Here is a 22258-nt window from a genome sequence, read left to right as displayed (position 1 = left end):
GAAAACTGTTGATGAAATATTAAGTTTAAAAATAGCTAACCAAAAAAAATAAATAAAATAAAAAAATAAAAGTAGCTAACCAAATATTATGTACACTGTGCTCCATTTTTTAAAGAAAAAAATATTTTTGTTGATGCAGTCCAAACACAGGTTCAAAAAGAATTTCCAGACACATAGCATTTCAGAAGGGAGTGAGTTTATTAAGAACAAAGAGTAGAGATAAGGTGGGCACTGCGAGCACAGTGGGCCAACCTCCTCACAGACCAGGGAGAGTCGACTGTTTTCGTGAGTCAACAGCCAATTTTTATAGCCTCAAGACAAAGAAAATTCCTCCCGGAAGCGTGGCATTAGGTGATTGGTTAGGGGGCTACAGCATGTTCACTGGAGTGGGCACCTTTGCCTAATTTGGAGTCAGGAAGCTTATTAGGGATGATCAGGGGCTTTTGGCAACAGTTACAAAGGGACTCAGTTAGCTTCAGAGGTGACTGGTTCTGGGCTCCACTTCTGTGGTCTTGGTACAAGGCTTCACACCTTGGCCTGGTGATAACTAAAAAAGAAAAAAAAAATCAGAGTTATAGGGACAGAAATACAACACAGAGGAATTTACAAGAGGGAGAAAACGTCAGTGTGTTTCAACAAGGGTCTTCCCTAGTGGAGTTGCTTAAGCCAGTACAACGAGACCCAGGTTCAGTTCAGAAGAAAAGGTAAGTTCCAGTCTTAGATCAAAGAATGAAGAGGGGTGAGCTCTGGCTCTAGAGCACACGCAGTCCAGAAAGGCCTGGGTAGGGCTGCTTTATAGAGTTCTTGTTCCCAGGGACAGGCAAACTTCTTGTGGCTCGGGCGTAGAGGAGGACACAGGCAGGCACTACTGTGCTGCTTGTGGGTCCCAGTCACAGTGCCGGCCGCAGCGTCTCTGCACACAGCCCACTGCCGCCATCTTGAATTGAGCGTCCCGCGGCTTCTGCACACAGCCCTCAGCTGAGGGGTCGGCACAGCCATTAAGCGCCAGGAGCTCTGGTCTTAAGTGCTGGCCAAGGCCTCTGCATGTGGCCCCCTATGAGCTAGTGAAACTAGACTAAGCACAAAGGAAAAGAAAGAGAAAAAAATGTCAGATTTTATTACCCAGATTCTACTTTTATTCTCTGGAAATTGTTAATGGGCTTTGCCAGTGACAAATCCCTCATCTGGCTTTCGCTCTGCTCCTCATTCTTGAGGGGCTCTCAAGGGGAGTGGTCTCCTGTAGCTGCTTCCTGCAGTCAAATTTTTCCTAAAGACTCTGGTATCTAGATCTATAGCATGTCTGCAGAGCACTCTGATGCTATGTTCATTGCCAGGCCCTTTATCTCCTGGTCACATCTCTCTTGTTTTCCAGAAGAGAAGCTTCAGATTAGAGAGAGGTTCCCAGAAGCAGTTAGTCAAGAGTGTCCGTTGTTGCCCAAGGGTCTCTCTCTGGAGTTTGGTGCTTGGTGGTGGGGGTTCGGGGGGCAAGGGGGGGGTTGTCTCTTCACTCAAGTGCTATGTCTCCATGGAGTGAACCCCAGCAGCTTCAGGACAGAATGGGTGATGGGATCACAAGTGGAGCCCATTCCATTCAGGAGTGAACGGGCCTTGCCGGCTGATGGTTTGTCAGGCTTTTAGGTCTCAGGCTGGGAGCCATGTGGGGCCAGGCTGGTGGGTGCCAGAGCACCTGAGGACCATATTCCATGAGAGCTTTCATGGTTTCTTCTACCTGGAGGATACGCCTGAGTTGTTCCATTGCAACGGCTGTTCCTTCTCTTGGGCTTGGGTAATGGGCCTGCCACACAGGAATTTAGAATGTCATCCACCTACTGATCTCTTAGGTCTTTTGCTTAAGCTTCCCCAAAGATGGTGCAGGAATTTTTGAGCACTTCAGACGGGACTCTCCAGCAGTACCGTTGTTTTCCTGTGTGTCTGACTCCTGCCATTCAAAAGCCAAAATGTCTTGTCACTCTGGGCTAATGGAATACAGAAGACGATGTCTTTTTTTTTTTTTTAAGGTTTTTTTTTTTTTTACTTATTTTAGGCTGTGCTGGGTCTTCATGACTGCAAGAGGGCTTTCTCAAATTGTGGGCTTCTCATTGCGATGGCTTCTCTTGTGTGGCACAGGCTGTAGGCATTTGGGCTTCAGTAGCTGTGGTACGTAGGCTCTGGAGCACAGGTTCTGTAGTTGTGGCACATGGGCTTAGTTGATCCACAGCATGTGAGATTTTACCGGACGAGCGATTGAATCCGTGTCCCCTGAATTGGCAGGTAGATTCTTATCACTGGACCATCAAGGAAGCCCACAAAGGCATTTTAAAATGTAACACAGACTACCAGGCCCCTGTGGACAGCAGAGCAGCCTGGAGGGTGTAGATGGGATGTGTGCCCTCGGTGGCTTTCAGTACCATCCAGTATTCCCCACTGGGTTTCCTTACAGGGAGAACAACGGTATTACAGGCTGATTACCATGGTCTGATAAGGCCCTAATAGGGGCAGTGCCCAGCAAAGCCTCTTGATGGAGAAGGTACTGTTTTTTATTGATTCATGTATGTACTTCTCCAGTTATACAGATCAGAAGTGGTAAGTGGGATATGTACCTAGATAAGCCCTCCTTCTCCACTGGGAACCTGCCTCAAAAGGAGGTAGGTCCTTTGTACTTTCCCTGGTGGGTTGTTGGACCCTGGTTAGTAATCAGTCCCACTTTGTGTAGTTGATTAACTGGGCTATGGCAGAGGAGACTTGTATGGAGGGAATCCCTGGGGCCTAGGGCCCAGGTTGGGACACAGGAAGGAAGAGGGTAGGGAGGGAAGAGTAGAAGAAGGATTAATGAAGATATCAAGGTTCTCAGGGGGAGGGTCAAGCACTGGTATTATTGCAGTGGAGGAGAGCCCACATCCCTTTGGAATTTGTGTGTGTGTGTGTGTGTGTGTGTGTGTGCTGCACAGCATGTGGGATTTTAGTTCTCTAGGCAAGGATTGAACTCAGCCCTTCCTTGCATTGAAGTGTGGAGTCCTAATCACTGGGTTACCAGGGATGTCTGAGAAGGGCACTGTTCTAAGGCCTTAAAAAAAGACAAACATAGGGAATTTCATCCCATTTTTTGTCTTTGGCATGGCAGGTCCAACTGAAAACCGGTGTTTATTAGAGACCCATTGATGGACCAACTTTCCCCATCTCCAAGCCCCATACTGGGGCCAAGCAGTTAAAACATAGGAAGATAAAATGTTTTGGGGTTGATGTAATACTGGAAAAACTCCAGTTCTGCAGGATACACCCCAAGGGGCTATCCTTTTGTATTGTAGACATTTGGTTTCCCATACCTTAGATCTTCTATTTTTGAATGTTTCCAACTACTGGTTGAGGGCGGGGGAAGCAAATGTCTTAAGATTTGGCCCAAATAAGAATTCAGGTTTGGGAAATTTGGAACCAGCACCAAACTGTTAATGGATTCCTTGAAAGACCAATATAGGAAACATCCAAATGTCATGAACTCTGATGTAACTGGGGTCTTTCTTGAATGTATAATGGCATGTGCTTGAGATAGGCAGAATGTCCCACAGGAAGTGAGACAGGACTGCCTCTTGGCCAGAGCAGCTTAGCCATCACCTTGGTCTGTTAGTGGGTGGCACACATGTCAGAAGTGGTGGTCTTCTCTTTCCTCCTTTTAGCCAAAAAGGAGGAGTTCATGGACTTCCCTGCGGTGAGAGCTAAAAGTACACGGAGTTCCCATGCAACACTCACCAGATCACTGGGGCAGCTGGTATTCTGTGTTGATAATGGGAGATGTACCTGGGGAACTTTAGTTGATAAAGAAAGGATCATCCCAGACAGGGAGAAGAGGTCAGACGGTGGGTGTTTCCTGTTCTTGCCAGCAGCTCACAGTGTTCCTGGATGATGGGGTTCCTGGTCTTGCAACCAGCTCACAGGGCTCCCCAGCTCACTTCAGAGAAACCAACCTGACCAGAAGAGGTCAAGTCATAGGCGAACCTACCTTGGGAACATTCTGCATTCAAGCGTCCCTGGTGCCTTTTCTTCCAACTCAAAGCCAGTGTCCTTGTTTTGTTTTGTCAGGGGGTCCTAATTAGCTGGGATTTTCCCAGTCTTATCTCCTAGCTCACAGGTCTGGCCACTTTCCTTTACCAAACTGAAAGTGACCATGGAGAATGCTATTGTTGGCTCCTGGAGGTCTGCAAGGTGGGCACCAGCCCTGACATGGCAACTCGTGTCTTGAAGAGAGGACAGCACTACTGGTGAGGCAGAAGCAAGACTGCCACGGCTCCCTCACATCCACACGTCCCATCATCCCTAGGTATCTTCTATCACTGGAAGGCCAGCCAGAGGCAGCAGGGAGACATGCCTGAGTTTCAATCTCTGATCCCCAACGATGCCACAGTATGATCTGCACTCAAGGGAGTGCAGTCCAGATGACTCTGGGGGCTATGCTGTATGAGAACCACACCCGGGTATCAGGTTGCTGGGCAGAGTTGTTCTGAATTTGGCTAAAGACTGTTGCTGTTCTAACCTGTCAGAGTGTACTCAAAGACCAGAGGCAGTCATTCCCAGGCGAACCTTCAAAGCCTATACCATCCACGGACTGGAGCCCTGAGCTCCAATGAGTCCAGAGCTATGTGGATTGGTACAGATGAAAAAGCCATCTGGGTTGCCAAAAGTTGATCCTTCTGAGTCAGGTCCCAGGGTCCTCCTGCCTGGTGTCATTCGAGCCAATAAAACGAGTCCAAGTTCCATTCAGAAGCAAAGCAAAGTTTTATTCTTTGATGATCAAATGGAGAAGTGCAAGCTTGAGCTCAAGAGTACATGTTTTTTTCCAAACGGCCGTTGGCAGAGCTGCTTTATAGGGTTCTTGGAGGACGGAGTTCTTGTGCTGCTGCTCATGGCTCCAGATCCAAATGCCAGGTGCGGCACGTCTGCGCCTGGTCGGCCACTGCCATCTTAAAGTGTTGTGCACAGCGTTTCCGCACCTAGCACACCGAGTTTAAGTGTCAGGCGCAGCCACTTTGCATTAGGAACTCTGGTCTGAAGTGCTGGGTGCAGGCACCCTGTGAGTTAAGTGAAACTAGATTAAGCACAAAGGAAAAGAAAGAAAAAAAGGTTAGACTTAATTTGATTTCCCAGATTCTATTTTAATTTCCTGGAAATCGTTCAAGACCTTTGCCAGTGACAAGCTGAAATGGAACTGGGAATCTGGTGGAATTGAAGGATGTCATGTTGGAGCTGGTCAATGAAGGAGAGACAGAACTGAAGGCAAAATGTCCAAAGTTGATTTCTCTCACCAAATTTCCAACCACTCCTGTTTTGTAGCCTTACTATAGCCGTAAGTAGGCAGGGACCCCACGCCACAACCGTTAGAGGGCACCATCTACGTTGAGTCCGTGTATATACTCCTAGAGTTGTACAATCTATATAGCCCAGTGGAAAAACTGGCTCCTTTTAGAAGTTATGGTCCTTGCTCTTACACACAGGCAAAAAGCAAAAGAAATCCAGCCAGCCAGCCAGGGAAATTCCAGTCACTTTACCGGTTTAGATCTGTAGAGACTAGGATTCCATTAAGATGCCTCTTGGGCATCAGGCAGAGACAGGCTTACTGGGTAGAATTCTGGACTAGTCTCCCCCAGCCCCACTTCCATAGCCAGCTACATAGGCTGCAGGGTTCTGGGCAAAATGAAATGTGAAATCCCTTCCCTTTCCAAAAAGCAGGGGGAAAATGCAAGTTATTTGAAAAGACTCAGAATATACCACTGTAGCATAAATATAACTTTGAGCTGAAAACATCTGAGAATCAACAGATTCAGGAAGAGGTTTTGTTTGTGCTCTCATTTTCTGTCTAAAACAGAGGCTTCCAAAAGAACTCAACTGCCAAAAACCCCCCTCCAAGGGACATGTCCTATATCGGGGCAAACAGTGACTCCTGTCGACTTTAAGGAAAAATGCACATCGTCAGAGCTGTGAGTTTAACTTTTCTGCACGGGCCTTACTGACAGCTATCACCTGGGAAACAGTCCCCCAGTCGCTCTGCTCCAAAGAGGCAGGGGAGCAACCAGCTTACCTATGATTCTGGGCTAGTGAAAACATGCAGTCAAGCATTTTTCTCTCTAAAAGATTATGGCCAGTTACAAAAAACAGACTTCTCAAGTTAGTAATTTTAGTGCTTTTGTACATACGGCAAGATGCACAAATCTGGGTTCATTAAAATACTTCCTGAGATACACATCTAACTTTGTAAGGGGCTGGTCTTCCAAAACACAGAGCACCTCATCCTGTTTTTCATCCTAAATTCCTCTCAAGGGGCATTGTTGGTCAGCAACAGCAGTATATGATAACGTAATCCTGTAGAACTGGGTACGAGCAACCAGAACTCTTTGTTCTTCTTTGGTCTTCTCACCTCCTGCCACCAGGTGAGAAAGATGGCACTGGGGTAAAAAACTGTATAAGTAGGCTTTACAAAAACAAAGCTTACCTTCTATTAATTCCCCCCCCTCCACATATTTCTCCGGCCTACCATTTACTGTCCCTTGAAATCCTAACCCTTTTCCTTGTAAAGATGGTATATACATCCCAAATTCTAGCCATTTCTTCATCATAGTTTTCTGTGCACTGTTGTATATGTATGTGAATAAAGATCTGTCTTTCCTCTTGCTAGGTTAACCTGTCTTTTGTCAGTTTAATTTGCAGGCCTCCAAGCACTGAAGCTAACAGGGAAGAGGAAAAGTTTTCCTCCCTCCCAACAATATTAAAATATAAAACTCTTTCTTCCTTCTTTGGCTTCTCTTTTGCTTTGTCATAGTGTCTTTAGTTGCTTTTTAGTGCTACTTTATATAAAGAAATTTAAAATTTAAATTATTAACATGAATTGTACCATTTACCTTTATATTGTACAGTGTAGTTTTAAGTGCAAATATAAGCGCATTTGTGCAAAAATCATTGAAATTATACAATTTATATTTTGTAGCTCATTCATGCATATGTATTTTATTCTTATAAGAACAATGGAAGAGCTGCACAAAACTAACTCAACTGTTTTATATTTTACTTCTTGATGTTCACATATTCTATTAATACCAATACTCTCTACCATGACTTACGGATGACTAAGGAAGGACTGCTAAGAAAAACAACTATGGATTGCTCATCTTTCCCTTTCTTTTTCTGTAATTTTCAGTATAAGTGGTTGGCTGACACAGAGAAGTAACAAGAATAAGAAAGGATATGTTAGGGTTCCTTGGTCACTTAGGTCTCTTAGAATGCCACAGCCTTCTTTCTCTGTCAGAAGTTAATTCTGTTTGAATGAAAAATGTGGCCTTAGCCTCTACTTAGTCATAGATGTAAACCACTCACCTTGTAATGACTTTGAGTCTCACTGAACTCCCACACGTCTCTGGTCCATCAGAATTCTGTGTTCATGTGGCATTGTCTGACATTATATGCAAATGCATCGCAAGAAACTGAGGACTGTATACTGCACCTATCTCCTCTGCTTGTGTGTGCACCCCGCTGTCCCCGTGGACTTCACCTACAAAACATAAATTCAAATGTAAAATTATTATAGTTACCGTGTTAGATAGTTCAGGTCTCCAATACGTAAGGAATTCTCTCAATTCAATAACTCCTATTAGGCTCAATACCTGCATTGTGAAGATCCCCTGGAGGAGGAAATGGCCACCCACTCCAATGTTCCTGAAGGGATAATCCCATGGACAGAGGCGCCTGACAGGCTACAGTTCATGGGGTTGCAAAGAGTTGGACACAAATGAATGACTGAGCATGCACACAATGTCAATTCCCATAGGAAAATGGGTAAAGGATATGAATAGGCAATTTACATAAGAGAAAGTACTGCTGCTGCTGCTGCTGCTGCTGCGTCACTTCAGTCGTGTCTGACTCTGTGAGACCCCATAGATGGCAGCCCACCAGGCTTCCCGTCCCTGGGATTCTCCAGGCAAGAACACTGGAGTGGGTTGCCATTTCCTTCTCCAATGCATGAAAGTGAAAAGTGAAAGGGAAGTCGCTCAGTCATGTCCGACTCTAGCGACCCCATGGACTGCAGCCTACCAGGCTCCTCCATCCATGGGATTTTCCAGGCAAGAGTACTGGAGTGGGGTACCATTGCCTTCTCCAGAGAAAGTACTACTAAGATACAAAAAGATGTTCAAAATTATTACTAAATTCAGAAAAATCAAATTAAATCCATGAGCCCAGAAAAATCACAAAGTTGGACAACGCTAAGGGTTGGTGGGGATATAGGTATAAGGTGTTGTCATTAGCTGGGGGTAGGGGAGGATGGACAAGTGCATACATTATGAACAGTGACTTAGTCAAATTAAATACATGAGAGCAATTAATTCTGCTGATAGCTATTTAGCCTAAAAAAACAGACATTTCTTTTTGTGTTGATTGTCTTCTCCACTTGACTATAAGCTCCATTGAGAGCAGGGACTTTATTTAGGTTATCCAGCTCAAGTGGTAAAGAATCTGCCTGCAATACAGGAGACACAGGAGACTAGCATTCAATCCCTGGGTCAGGAAGATCCCCTGGAGGAGGAAATGGCAACCCACTCCAGTATTCTTGCCTGGGAAATCCCATGGATAGCAGAGCCTGGCAGGCTACAGACCATGGTGTCACAAAGAGTTGGACATGACTGTGTGATTGAGTGTGCACACACACTGTCAAGTCCAATGTAGAGATCAGGGCTGGCACACAGTAGATGCTCAATAAGTACTTGCAAAATGAATGAATGAATGCTGTAGTCATTACAGAAACCCAATGAAGCATGTGCTTTACAAATGAAGAAAATGAAGCTCAGAGCTACCGTCATGATTCCAACATCATATGTCCAGTTGGAGGCAGAGTTGGCATTAGCACAAGGTCCAAAAGGCTGACTCCCAGGCATCATCTATTCATTATTTCAACATTTCTTACTGCGTATCTCAGGGAAAATCAGCCTACAAGTAACTGGAGAGAGCAACTGCATAATCACTATTTCAGGGTTTAAATTTGAGCCTATCTCAATATAGAAAAAGTCTACTAGGTAAAGATTCCCTCCAATGCCTTCCTGAGTTCTTGAGTGGTGCCTTTTCTAAGAGTTGCTCCTTTTTTAAAAAGAAGAAAAATGGATACAAGGAAAGGGAAAGATAGGAAGCTATATAATAGACTTAAGGTTTTAATTTTACTGCACATGTTCAGCCGTTCAGAAACAAAACAGGCAGTCTCAGACAGAACCAATTCACAGCTTTATGTTACAGCTTTAATGTTAAAAAGGGTTAACATTTACCCACCAGCTTGTTTGCTTTTTGCCTTTCACTTTCTCTCTGTAGTGTTTTGATGAGTTATCTTTTGAAAATAGTTTGAGTACTTGCTTCAGTTTTCTCAGCTCTTTTTGGCCACCCTTCCCTTGGCAGGTCGCACCTTATTTGGGTCTAAGTACTCACTCTACACCTTCTCTCCACCCGCTATTTCATGAATCAAGTGTTAACTAAGTTTGCAGCAAAACAAATCCATCTGGAAATTGGCATTTATACGATGTGTTCCTAAAACTGCCATTTATTATTCCTGGCGTGTGCGCGTGTGTAAAAAAACTCAGAATAATTTAAAGCAGGAAGCGCTGAAACGGCTGGGTGTGCGTTTAGAAGCTGGAATGCATGCTAGTAGGGGAGAGCATACACTGAGAGCTCTAAAGGTTGAATGACTTTCGTTGGTATCAGGCATGCTAAATATTTGACCATTTTAACTAAACGCTGTTAGTCTGAATGTGTTCTATCTTCTCTATTTACTAAAGGATTATTTTCCAATTGCAAAAAGGATTACAGTTATACCAAGTCAAAATACATAACCTCTTTTCTTCATTAGTTAATTTATTTATACCCAGCCCTGCTTACGGCAAGAGGATTTGAGGTAGCTCAAACATGGTGCGATGGACTGGATTATCTGGGGAAGCATTCTTTTCCTATGCTGATTCCTACTTCCAAATGGATAGTAGTAGTAAAATTAATAACAAAATAATGATTCAGAATCACTAATATCCTCTGAGAGCCTACCATGTGCCAGGCTCTTTGCCAAGTACTTTCCATATATTTTCTCATGCAGTCCTCACAATGAACCAGGAGTAGACACTACTTTTGACTCCATTCCATTGATAATAAAATGAGGTTTGGAGAAATAGAATGAACAACAGCATTTATTATAATGCAAGTGATGAAGATGGGAATGAATTCAAGCCTGTTCCAGGAGGTTTCCTCCCTACCAGCCCTATTCAGTACAGTCCTGGTGGAAGATGTCCTGGCTGGAGGAGAAGTTCATAATCATTCACTTGAATCCAGGGAACCCTTACTGACAGGCTAGAGGAGAAGGACAACTAAAGCTGGAGGCAGAGAGACTAACTGTGTGGTTACCTCAACTTGCTCATATCAAGTGGGGGGATGTAACAAGTTCCCACCCACAGTTTTCCCCACGGCATCTCTCTGAGATTTCGAATCGTGAGCACATCTATTATACTGACCAGTCTATCCCCTGGAACATTTGTGTTCGATGGGTATTTGTTAAATGAATGAATATACCACTGGGTTCACCAACTCATAAAAGAAACCTTCTTAGGTGGTGAATGTCTAGAGACACTACCTTCAGGAATTAAAGAATGGAGCAGGAAGACAAGTGAATTTCCCTCTAGTAGACAACTTCTAAGAATAAATGTTTCATATTTCAGTTTCTGTGGGTCAGAAGCATCCAACTAATGCATGTATTCCAGACCCACAGAGATTGTGAAATATGAAACATTGTTTCAAACAGATAGGTTTCAGTATAATTTGTCATGCAAAAAAAAAATAACTAACACTTTTCCTGATAACTTCGACAGTAAAGAATCTGCCTACAGTGCAGGAGACAAGGCCCAGGTTCAATCCCTGAGTCAGGAAGATCTGCTGGAGAAGGGAATGGCAATCCACTCCAGTATTCTTGCCTACAGAATCCCACGGATAGAGGAGCCTGGTGGGCTTCCCCAAGCATGGGCTTCCCTGGTGGCTCAGATGATAAAGAGCCTGCCTGCAGTGTGGGAGATCAGGGTTTGGTCCCTGGGTTGGGAAGATGCCTGGGAGAAGGAAATGGCAACCCACTCCAGTATCCTTGCCTGGAAAATTCCATGGATGGAGGAGCCTGGTGTACAGTCATGGAGTCGTAAAGAGTTGGACACGACTGAGCAACTTCACTTTCACTTTCCAATGTAACAAGGACTATAAAAAGGAATTGAAGCTATGAAAATGGTATAAGACCATTTATAACTGACCTGTTTGTTATTTCCTGGTTGATTTACCCAGAGTAATTATCTATAAACATCCTTACAACAGAAAGGGACAATGTACTTATTTTCAGAGGCAACAAAAGGGAGAGGAGGCCTCAGGACCCTCAGTCCCATTCCACAGCCAGTCCTAGGAAGAAAGGACCCTCAAGAAAATGAGCATGTCATCATAGCCTTGGAAAGGGAAGACAGCCAGGCATAGGGAGTATGTCCAAGAGTAACAATTAACTCTATGGAAAAATTCATCCTGGTTTCCAAATACTCTTTAACACTGAAGTTGGGTGATGTATCAACTGGATTAGGTTCAGCTATGTAAAACAGAAAGCTCTCAAGTAGCACAGGAAAATGAGCTTGCTTCTCAGTTACCTAGGATTCTCACATGGGACGAGGTCATCTGAGGACTGGTCTAGCAGCTCAGTGATGTCATGCAGGTCCAGTCTCCTCACATTCATCCCTGAGGAGATGCCTAGACAGCAGCCCCACTCTCCCAGTCCAACATGGCTGTTTGGTTTTTGCATGTACATCTTACAACAGGATGGAGGAAAGGGCAAGGAAGAGTATACTCATCCATTTCAACAGACCTCCTAGAGTCCCACATGACTTTTCTGTTTACTTCTTATTGGCCAGAACTTACTCATGTGGACACGGATAGCTGTAAAGGAGGCAGTGAAATGTGTCCAGATAAACATCAAGATTCTGTTACTAAAAGCAAGGGGAGGCAAGCAGTAACCTTTGCTACAGGTAACAGGACTGTCAGAGCAGCAGACGGCTTGTTACTCTAAGATTTCTAGGGTTTGACCCATCTCACATTTTCAGCGCTGTCTCTCACCTTTAATTCTATTAAACAAGACTAGACACCACTCTCTTTGCCTTTCCCTCTTCATACCTCTGCCTCTGCTGGTGCTGCTGCTGGAGTCCCAGCCCCGACCATCCATATTCATCCAGCTCCACTGTCACTTCTCCTGTGATTCCTTTCTCAATCCTCTCCCTCTTCTGAAAACTCACAGCACTGATTTGTACTTTCACCCACTTACTAGAGGAAACAAGTATTACCGTGTGCTTTTCAACTACTAGATACAAATATGAATTAGGTAAGGACCCAGCCATTGAAAGAATGTTTAACAGTCAGTTGATAAATGTTTGCTAAATAACAAATGACTAATCTGCTTTGAAGCCTCATACTAAGAACTGATGTATGGTTTTCATAGTCATATGCATTATGAGGGATGAAATGTGGCCCATGTACATCTAATTGAATAGGATTTCTTTAATACCTCCTATGTGTTTGGTACTGTGTTTTACACATGACTCATCCATCCTACACTCACATGTTTAACAATAATGTGGCTGACATTGTGCAAGGTGCTCGGCATAAGAAGAAATGCCTGATCCTTTTCCCTTAGAAACTCAGGGAATAGACAAATAAACAGATTGTTACAACCTGTTGCAATAAAGAACTAGGGTGGAGACACCTATGGAGTGATAACAATATGAAACCTAGCCTACAAGGGGCAGAAAGCCCCAATAAGAAAGTGGCATTTAAATCTGAAAGATAACTAGAAAGTGGCCTAACTCAGAAGAAAAGTGTTGAGATTGAACCCTTACTGCAGGGTTGAGGGAGCATCTCCTCCAAAGGCCCGGTGGTGAACAGCAGAACATGGAGCATTTATGGTACAGTAGCATGGCCCCAAATCAGGATTCCAGGTTGGGAACAATAGGAGATGAAGCTGGAGGTGTGCTGGGTAGACAGCTGTATAAAATCAGTAATGAACTGTATTTGATGTGAATAACAGTCACCCAAAGTGTGTCTTAAACAAAAAACTATATTTTTCTATTTGTTTACTTTCTCTAGCTTTATTGAGGTATAACTGACAAATAATTCATATTTAAGGTATACAATGTGATGTTTTGACATACATATATTATATGAAATGTTTACTAAAATCAAGTTAAATAACATATTCAACACCTTACACAGTCACCCTGGTTTTTGTTTTTTCTTTTTGGTGAGAGCAATTAAGATATACACTGCTGGTAAATTTCAAACATACAATAAATGTATTATTATCGACTATAATCACTCTGTTGTACATAAGATCCCCAGAACTTACTATCCTGCATATCTGAAGTTTCATATCCTTTGGCCAACTTTAAAAGTTTCGATTTTTTTTCCCCCTAGTACAATGACTCCCAGGTTAGGCAGTTTAGGACTGACAGAGAAGCATAATGGTGCCACAAGGGACTCAGGACCCTTCTGTCACTCAGCACAGCATCCTTAGGACATAATTGACCCTTGTGGTCACAAGATGGCCATTCCACCTTCAGCATCTCCTCAACCACCAGAAACTAGGTGAGAAGCATGAAGCAATACTACCTCAGAGCTCCCACAAGGCACCAAGCTTGCTGACACCTTGACTTTGGACTTCTAAATTCCTGAAATGTGAGAGAATAAAGTTCTGTTGGCTGGACCACTGAGTCTGCGGTAATCTGTTACAGCAGCTAATTGCTATTGCTGCTATTGCTAAGTCACTTCAGTCGTGTTCGACTCTGTGTGATCCCATAGATGGCAGCCCACCAGGCTTCCCCATCCCTGGGATTCTCCAGGCAAGAACACTGGAGTGGGTTGCCATTTCCTTCTCCAATGCATGAAAGTGAAAAGTGAAAGTGAAGTTACTCAGTCGTGTTCGACCCTCAGCGACCCCATGGACTGCAGCCTTCCAGGCTCCTCCATCCATGGGATTTTCCAGGCAAGAGTACTGGAGTGGGGTGACAGCAACTAATACAAGACTTAAAGAGATGTTAAGGAGACTAAATCAACAAGACTGAGTGGGCATGAAAAAAGATTCCCTGCTTTCTGGTTTGGCCAGCTGGGCAAATGGTGGTGCTTTTGCTGAGGTGAGAAACACAAGAGGAAGGACAGAATCGGAAGCACAAAAAAAGGTTCAGCCAGAGACAAGTTGCCCTGGAGATGCCTAAGGGACATGGGGGCGACAGGTCTGGGATGGAGATTAGATGCAGCAGCACCTGAAGCCATTAGAGCGGACCTTGCCTGAAAGCTGCCTAATACTTGTCCAGAGGGAAGAGACTTTCACATGTGAGGTGATTCAGGAACACCCGAGACAGTGTGCACTAAAATGCCCAAATGTGGAGCATAACTATTTCAGGAGGCCTGAATTAGGGAAAATTAATGTAAGGTGGAAAAAATGGCCCATGATTCTATACTAATGAGCAAGGTTGTTTCATTTTTATTATTAATTGGCACAAACACACATTAGCCTCTGACCAAACAGGCTGTACCGACTCAAGAGGTTGGTTTTCATCACATGTGTGGATACTCGTAGAATGTTAGAACCCGAGAGGACACATCCCGTTCAACCTCCTCCCCTCACAGATGGAAATGCAGAGACTCTGAAGGAGAAGCACTTGCCAAAGTCAGTAAAGAGGACCAAATGAGATCCCAGCACAGGCCTGACCTCCACCCTGAAACTCACTTTAGAAAACAAATCGTGAAAAACTTTATCTGAAGGAATATGATGCATGGTTTGATGTATAAAAGTCGAATGAGGAGGAAAATGAGCAGATGAAAATATTGTCAGGCTCCAGAGCCAAAAAGACCTGGTTTCAAACCCAAATGTAATCAGGGCCTATCTGTAAGAATGCTTTGGGGTCTTTTTTTTTAATTACAGAGATAAGATGATTATTGGCTGGCACAATTGAATAAGTCCAGTGGCAGGGAAGACTTTGAGTGTGGTTTAAGCAGGGCTCCAACTTTGTTTCTGCGGCTAAGTTTTTCTCTGCCCTTTGCAGTTTCACTCTCAGACTAGTTTCCCACTGCAGCTGTACCTGACTGCATCTCACCACCCAGAGCACACAGCAACTGTGCAGTGGTACACTGAGGACAGAGAGCAGGGGCGGTCCACACATTAGCTGTAGACGATTTTAAAACAGCAGTAAAACCAATGAAATTGGATCTATTATTATCATTACAGTACAGAGGCATTTTGAGACAAGGTCAGTGATTAAATGTTCCTCCCACCTAAGCCACCTGCAACCACACCCAGTGCATGGCACCCCAGTGTATCTGTGCCCCAGAATTTCCAACACAAGTCAAGAAAGCCATACTCACTTGTCTAGATTAAACCACCCGCCTACTCCTAAACCCAAGCATGGCCAATGAAAGTATGGGATGTGCTAACTGGCCTAGTATAAGTTATAGGCTGATTCCCAAGATGGAATCAGCTTTCTCAAACTCCTAAAAGTTCCCAGTTGAAACCTGGAATGGGTGAGATGGGGAAAGATGAACAAAGGCTGGTGAAGAAGCCATCAGATGTTCACTATACCTTGTGACCTTAAGAAAGGTCACGAGTCTCAAATATGTGCTAGATACTATCTTAAGAGCTGCACGTGTAGGTATCAATACATTCTAACCCAGGAGACAGCTACTCTGATTATCTCCATGTATCAATCAGAAGCCTAACAGAAAGCAAACAATACACTTAAGTTAAAACACTTTGACAAGGGCTTATTTGCAAAGAGACTATTTACAAAGGTGTAGGCTGTGTGTGATCACGATGGTGTGATCACTCACCTAGAGCCAGACATTCTGAAATGTGAAGTCAAGTGGGCCTAAGGAAGCATCACTACGAACAAAGCTAGTGGAGGTGATGGAATTCCAGTTGAGCTATTTCAAATTCTGAAAGATGATGCTGTGAAAGTGCTGCACTCAATATGCCAGCACATTTAGAAGACTCAGCAGTGGTCACAGGACTGGAAAAGGTCAGTTTTCATTCCAATCCCAAAGAAAGGCAATGCCAAAGAATGCTCAAACTACTGCACAATTGCACTCATCTCACATGCTAGCAGAGTAATTCTCAAAATTCTCCAAGCCAGGCTTCAACAGTGCGTGAACCATGAACATCCAGATGTTCAAGCTGGATTTAGAGAAGGGAGAGGAATCAGAGGTCAAATAGCCACATCCGCTGGATCATAGAAAAAGCAAGAGAGTTCCAGAAAAACATCTATTTCTGCTTTATTGACTATGCCAAAGCCTTTGACCGTGTGGATCACAACAAACTGTGGAAAATTCTGAAAGAGATGGGAATACCAGATCACCTGACCTGCCTCCTGAGAAATATGTATGCATGTCAAGAAGCAACAGTTAGAACTGGACATGGAACAATAGACTGGTTCCAAATCGGGAAAGGAGTGCATCAAGGCTGTATATTGTCACCCTGCTTATTTAATTTATATGCAGAGTACATCATGAGAAATGCTGGACTGGATGAAGCACAAGCTGGAATCAAGATTGCTGGGAGAAACATCAACAACCTCAGATATGCAGATGACACGACCCTTATGGCAGAAAGCAAAGAACTAAAGAGCCTCTTGATGAAAGTGAAAGAGGACAGTGAAAAAGTTGGCTTAAAACTCAACATTCAGAAAACTAAGATCATGGCATCCGGTCCCATCACTTCATGGCAAATAGATGGGGAAACAATGGAAACAGTGACAGAGTTTATTTTGGGGGGCTCCAAAAATCACTGCAGATGGTGACTGCAGCCATGAAATTAAAAAGCTGCTTGCTCCTTGGAAGAAAAATTATGACCAACCTAGACAGCATATTAAAAAGCAGACATTACTTTGCTGACGAAGGTCTGCCTAGTCAAAGCTATGGTTTTTCCAGTAGTCATGTATGGATGTGAGAGCTGAACTATAAAGAAAGCTGAGCGCTGAAGAATTGATGCTTTTGAACTGAGGTGTTGGAGAAGACTCTTGAGAGTCCCTTGGACAGCAAGGAGATCCAACCAGTCCATCCTAAAGGAAATTAGTCCTGAATATTCATTGGAAGGACTGATATTGAAGCTGAAACTCCAATACTTTGGCCACCTGATGTGAAGAACTGACTCCTTGAAAAAGACCCTGATACTGGGAAAGATTGAAGGCAGGAGGAGAAGGGGACGACAGAGGATGGGATGGTTGGATGGCATCACCAACTCAATGGACATGAGTTTGAGTAAACTCCGGGAGTTGGTGATGGACAGGGAAGCCCAGCGTGCTGCAGTCCATGGGGTCGCAAAGAGTTGGACACAGCTGAGCGACTGAACTGAACTGAATTGAGGCTGTGTGTTAGACAAGAAAATGTCAACCCACTCCAGTATGCTTGCCTGGGAAATCCCTAGGACAGAGGAGCCTGGCGGGGTACAATGCATGGAGTCACAAGAGTCAGACATGATTTAGCAACTAAACAACAAAAACAGCAAGTTGAGTGTAGAAAACTATGAAGGAGCAAGCAGGGACCTAAGAATAGGAGCAAGGACCTAAGAATAGGAGCAACTCAGTTGTCACCACCCTTAGGCCTACAGGGACAAAGGGAGGGAGGAGTTATCGGAAGCCGAAAAAGAGAGTAAGATATAAAGAGATGGTCTCAGAAACTTGACAGTAGCCGTGGCATTTGGCTAAGAACACAGTTAACCCAAGGCAGGTTCACAGCAAGAGAACCTAGGAAATGAATAATCTCACCTCATTCCTCTTCCTCCCAGCTATGGTGGGGGCTCTGTGCTGCTCAATCCAAACAGGAAGCATAGGGTGCCACAGCCTGCTGATGACAGCAGACAGTTTCCTGGAGTGGAAATCAGAGTAGAAAGGGTGGAGAGTAGATTTGGAGGGACAGAGAAAAAAAAACATCTAACCCACTCCATTTTACAGATGAGGAAATTGAGACTGGAAAGTTTAAGTTACTTTTTGTGGTCCAGAGCATATACTTTTTTTTTCTTTTTTCTAGCTTTACTGAGGAATACCTAACAAAGAAGAGCATATTCTTTTAATCACTATACTATGTAATCTCTCTGAGCAAGTAAAAATCCAGGCAGAGTGCCATATACATAAAACATGCTTCACAGATGTTATTTTTCCACTTCATTTTAGCCTCCACTGGCAAAGAGAAATCACTGATAAAATCAGTGTCCAGATCTTCCGTACGCAGGGTGCTCCCCCCAGCAAACGAACTAAAGCTCCCTTCCAGGGAGTCAGCCCACATCTCGCAGTCCACACAGTCCCAAAGCACCAGGGAGACCACAATATAAATGTAAAAGACATGCTGCTTTTCCTCTCTGCATTTCTAAACTAACTTGAGTCACTGGCTGTACCACAAAAATAAATCAAAATGTGAGAGTCTGTGAATAGTTGCCATTCGAGGTGCAACTGATTTGTTACACAAGGCACACAGTAACCAGAGGCACACAGACCAAGCGAACAGGGTGTCTGACAATGTGTGCAGACTCCGGCAGCAGCGCCTGCACAGGCCCTCTCTAAGAAAATCAAAGCGCTTGACTGGAGTCTTCTTAATCCAATTCATGCTCTTGCTTCACTCTTGTCAGGAAGGTGGGTGGCAGACGTTATTTATCATTCCAGTGTCACCAGTGGGCTCAGAGAGTGACATGATTTACCTATCGTCAAAGGAGTTTTCAAAACAGCCTAACTCCATTTGACACATTCTTTTCAGCAAGCGAGATATGCTGTCGGTCCATACCTTGAATGTGTCAATATTATTTGCAAGTGACACCCACATCCCCATCCCATGTGATAGAGTTAGGTTAGTCACTTGAAAGAGTTGATAGGGAGGTTATTCAGAAAAGAGGAATGCTGGAAAATTTGTACTTTGGGGGCTATGCATCACATGGATGAGAGACTGATAATTCTAATGCTGATACGTGCAGGAGATGGCTGCAGGCAGGGTACCTCAAGTAAGTGTGCGTATGACCTCACTTCAGGCTCAAAAGCACCGCAAGAAGGGGTACTACTGTCTGTATCATTTTACAGAACAGGAACATGAGTCCAGAGAGATTAAGTAACTTGCCTGGAGACAGGGTTGGATTCTTGGAGATGCACCTTTAGAAGGGACCAGCACTTGGTTCAGGGCTCTACCGTAGACATCATGAAATTCCTTATAACTTCTAAACAAGGGGACCTGCGTTTTTATTTTGACCTGCACTTTATTTACCAGGCTGTGCAAATACTGTAGCAGGCTCTGCTTGGAGGCATCTATCCTATAAATACCTACAAGTTGTCCCAGGAAGAGGGGAATGACAAGATGCTCAGGTCCCTGGTCTCACAAAGCTGCCATTCCACAGAGGGAGAAAGATGACAAAGGAACAGCAAGATAATGACAGACAGTGATGACTGCTATAAAGAAAGTAAATAGGGGGGTGAGATAAAGTAAATGTGGATGGGTAGGTGCTACTTTATATAGGGTGATCACCTTTGAACAGGTAACACTTAATGAGACCTGAGACTAAGAAGGAGCTACCTGTCAGGACCCAGAGACAGGCTCAGAACAAGGGAGTGCAAACAAGGGTAAAGGACCAAAGGAGGAAGGAGTGGGACCTGTGTGGAGGGCCCAGAAGAGTCCTCAGGGACTTCACTTGTGTGATGGGAGCTGAAGTGCGGACAGTGAGAGGACAGGCGCAAGTTGAAATTAAGGATTAGGCAGAAATCATATACAGGGGGCTTTTTAGGACAAGGTTAGGAACTAGGATTTGAAGCTCCTGCACTGTGAGGTTAGTAAAGCGTATATTAATCAAGGGCATGAGACAAGGTGATGCAATTTTAAGATCACGCAGGCTGTTGCGTGGAGAACAGATTGGAGGAGGGCAGGAAACACAGGAGTAAATCACAACTATAACCCACCACCACACATCATGGCTTCCAACAGAACCAGTTAGACAGCACAGGAGGATTTCAGGAAGGGCTTCAGAGAATCTACATGAAACTGAGTCACATTTCATGTGCATCTGTGTGTACTTGCACACACACATGCACACTTATAAGGCATCTGGAGAGTCCACGTATAATTGATTCACATTTCATAAGTATAAAGATAAATTTTAGGACAAGATTAGGAACTAGGATTTGAAGCTCCTGCACTTGAGGTTAGCAAGATTAGGAACTAGGATTTGAAGCTCAGTCGTGTCCGACTCTTTGCGACCCCATGGACTGTAGCCTACCAGGCTTCTCCGTCCATGGGATTCTCCAGGCAAGAATACTGGAGTGCAGGATGGGGAACACATGTATACCTGTGGCGGATCCATGTTGATGTATTGCAAAACCAATACAATATTGTAAAGTAATTAACCTCCAATTAAAATAAATAAATTTATATTTAAGAAAAAGAAAAAAAAAGAATACTGGAGTGGGTTACGATTTCCTTCTCCAGGGTATCTTCCCAACCCAGGGATCGAACCCAGGTCTCCTGCATTGCAGGCAGACACTTTAACCTCTGAGCCACCAGGGAAGCCCACATTTTAAATAAAATATTAAAAAATATATATATACACAAATATATCATATTCCAAATTTACATTCATTAATTTGTGAAGCTGGATTAACTCAAATTTGTATATATATAAACCTGAGATTTAAAATTCCTTTGCTATCTCTGCTTATTAGAAGAGTCTCCTAAGATGACACGATGAGATAATTAACACCATTACTATTTAAAAACATTATTAAGTGCTTCCTAATACTGTACAACCAGAACAAAATAAATAGGATGCCGCTGGGACCAACAGAAAATTGCATGTCTTATCCAAAGTTCGCAATTTCACATTTGGTGATCCCGAGCTTACCACTGGCTATTTTTAAAGGAAGGAAGATGCTATGTATTTAAAGGCATATATTTGTTTTGTATTCTTAAAGAATGATTTCTCTATTTAATGTTGACATAGCAAATGATAATGAATACTGACACATAAGGCAGGTCCATTCCTAAAGTTGCACATATATTCACTCATATAACCTGAAAATAGTGAAAAAATTCTATTATTAGCCCCCTTTTCACAGATGAAGAAACTGAACTATAGAGAACTTAACTCTTCATATTAATAACTGAATAGCAATGCTGCATGCGTGTGCTCCGTCACTCAACTGTGTCCAACTCTTTTTGACCCCATGGACTGTAGCCTGACAGGCTCCTCTGTCCATGGTATGTTCAAGCAAGAATACTGGAGTGGGCTGCCTTTTCCTCCTCCAGGGGATCTTCCTGACCCAGGGATTAAACCTACATCTCCTGTGGCTACTACACTGGCAGGTGGATTCTTTACCACTGAGCCACCTGCGAAGCCCCAAATAACAAGGCTGCACTGCTTATAAGCAGTCGTTTCAGAAGAAACACCCAGGTAGTCCGGGTGTAGAGTTCATGCTGTCAAGTATATGTTGGAAAATATGGGTGCTAAACTACAGCCCATGGGCCAAATCTGGCCGTCTGTTTTTGCAAATGAAGTCTTATTGGAACAGCCACACTCACTGGTTTACAGGTTGTTCAAGCCTGTTGTAGCAAACCTGATTTCGCTACACCAGCAGAGCTGGGCTGTCATAGCAAAGATCACATGGTCCAAAAACCCTAAAATATTTACTACCTGGTCCTTTACAGGAAAAGTTTACTGAACCCTGCCCCAAACTATACTGCATGTACTACTTGTCAGGCACTGTTCTAGCACCAGGGATGACACGCACATGGAGCAAATGAGACTCCTGTTCTCATGGTGCTTATAATTATATAATGGATTTTGTAAGATTGTATGGGTGTGTGTGTGCGTGTGTGTACATGCGTGCACACGCTTGTTTGTATATGGACACATGCAGGGGAGCAACAGTCTGCTGCTATAAATTTTGACCATCCAAGTACAGATGATCCCTTACATTTTATGCCTTTGTTTAAAAAAAAAATCTAATAGTAGCAGAGCCTTGGGTGTCTTAGAATTGCTTTGAAAGAGAAAACAATTGATATCGTTCTAGGGCCTTCTGTCACAGGCAAGTTACAAAGAGCATAGCTCTGACACAGCAGAGTAATTCTCATGTATAAAATACACCTGCCTGTTAGAACTGTACAGCTGCCTTGTTCTTGACAAGTATGCCAATAAAAGGCTAATTAATAAAAACAAAGATTGCTAAAATTG

The 22258-nt window shown here is 43.6% G+C and overlaps 1 long non-coding RNA gene across 1 annotated transcript in view; it reads right to left on the bottom strand.

Annotated features, from left to right (window-relative positions):
• Positions 1-209: 209 nt before the first annotated feature.
• The window catches only part of LOC133235264 (uncharacterized), an 88863-nt gene continuing 66814 nt past the window's right edge, over positions 210-22258 (bottom strand). The window contains exons 2-3 of the long non-coding RNA XR_009732505.1: positions 7357-7531; positions 210-547 (exon numbers count right to left, since the gene is read on the bottom strand). This is a non-coding gene — a long non-coding RNA (uncharacterized LOC133235264). The remainder of the gene's footprint in view (positions 548-7356; positions 7532-22258) is intronic.

Source organism: Bos javanicus, chromosome 22 (assembly GCF_032452875.1).
Source record: "Bos javanicus breed banteng chromosome 22, ARS-OSU_banteng_1.0, whole genome shotgun sequence".
Classification (NCBI taxonomy): domain Eukaryota; kingdom Metazoa; phylum Chordata; class Mammalia; order Artiodactyla; family Bovidae; genus Bos; species Bos javanicus.
Note: the sequence above shows the minus strand (reverse complement) of the source record. Positions and strands in the feature narration are given on the sequence as shown.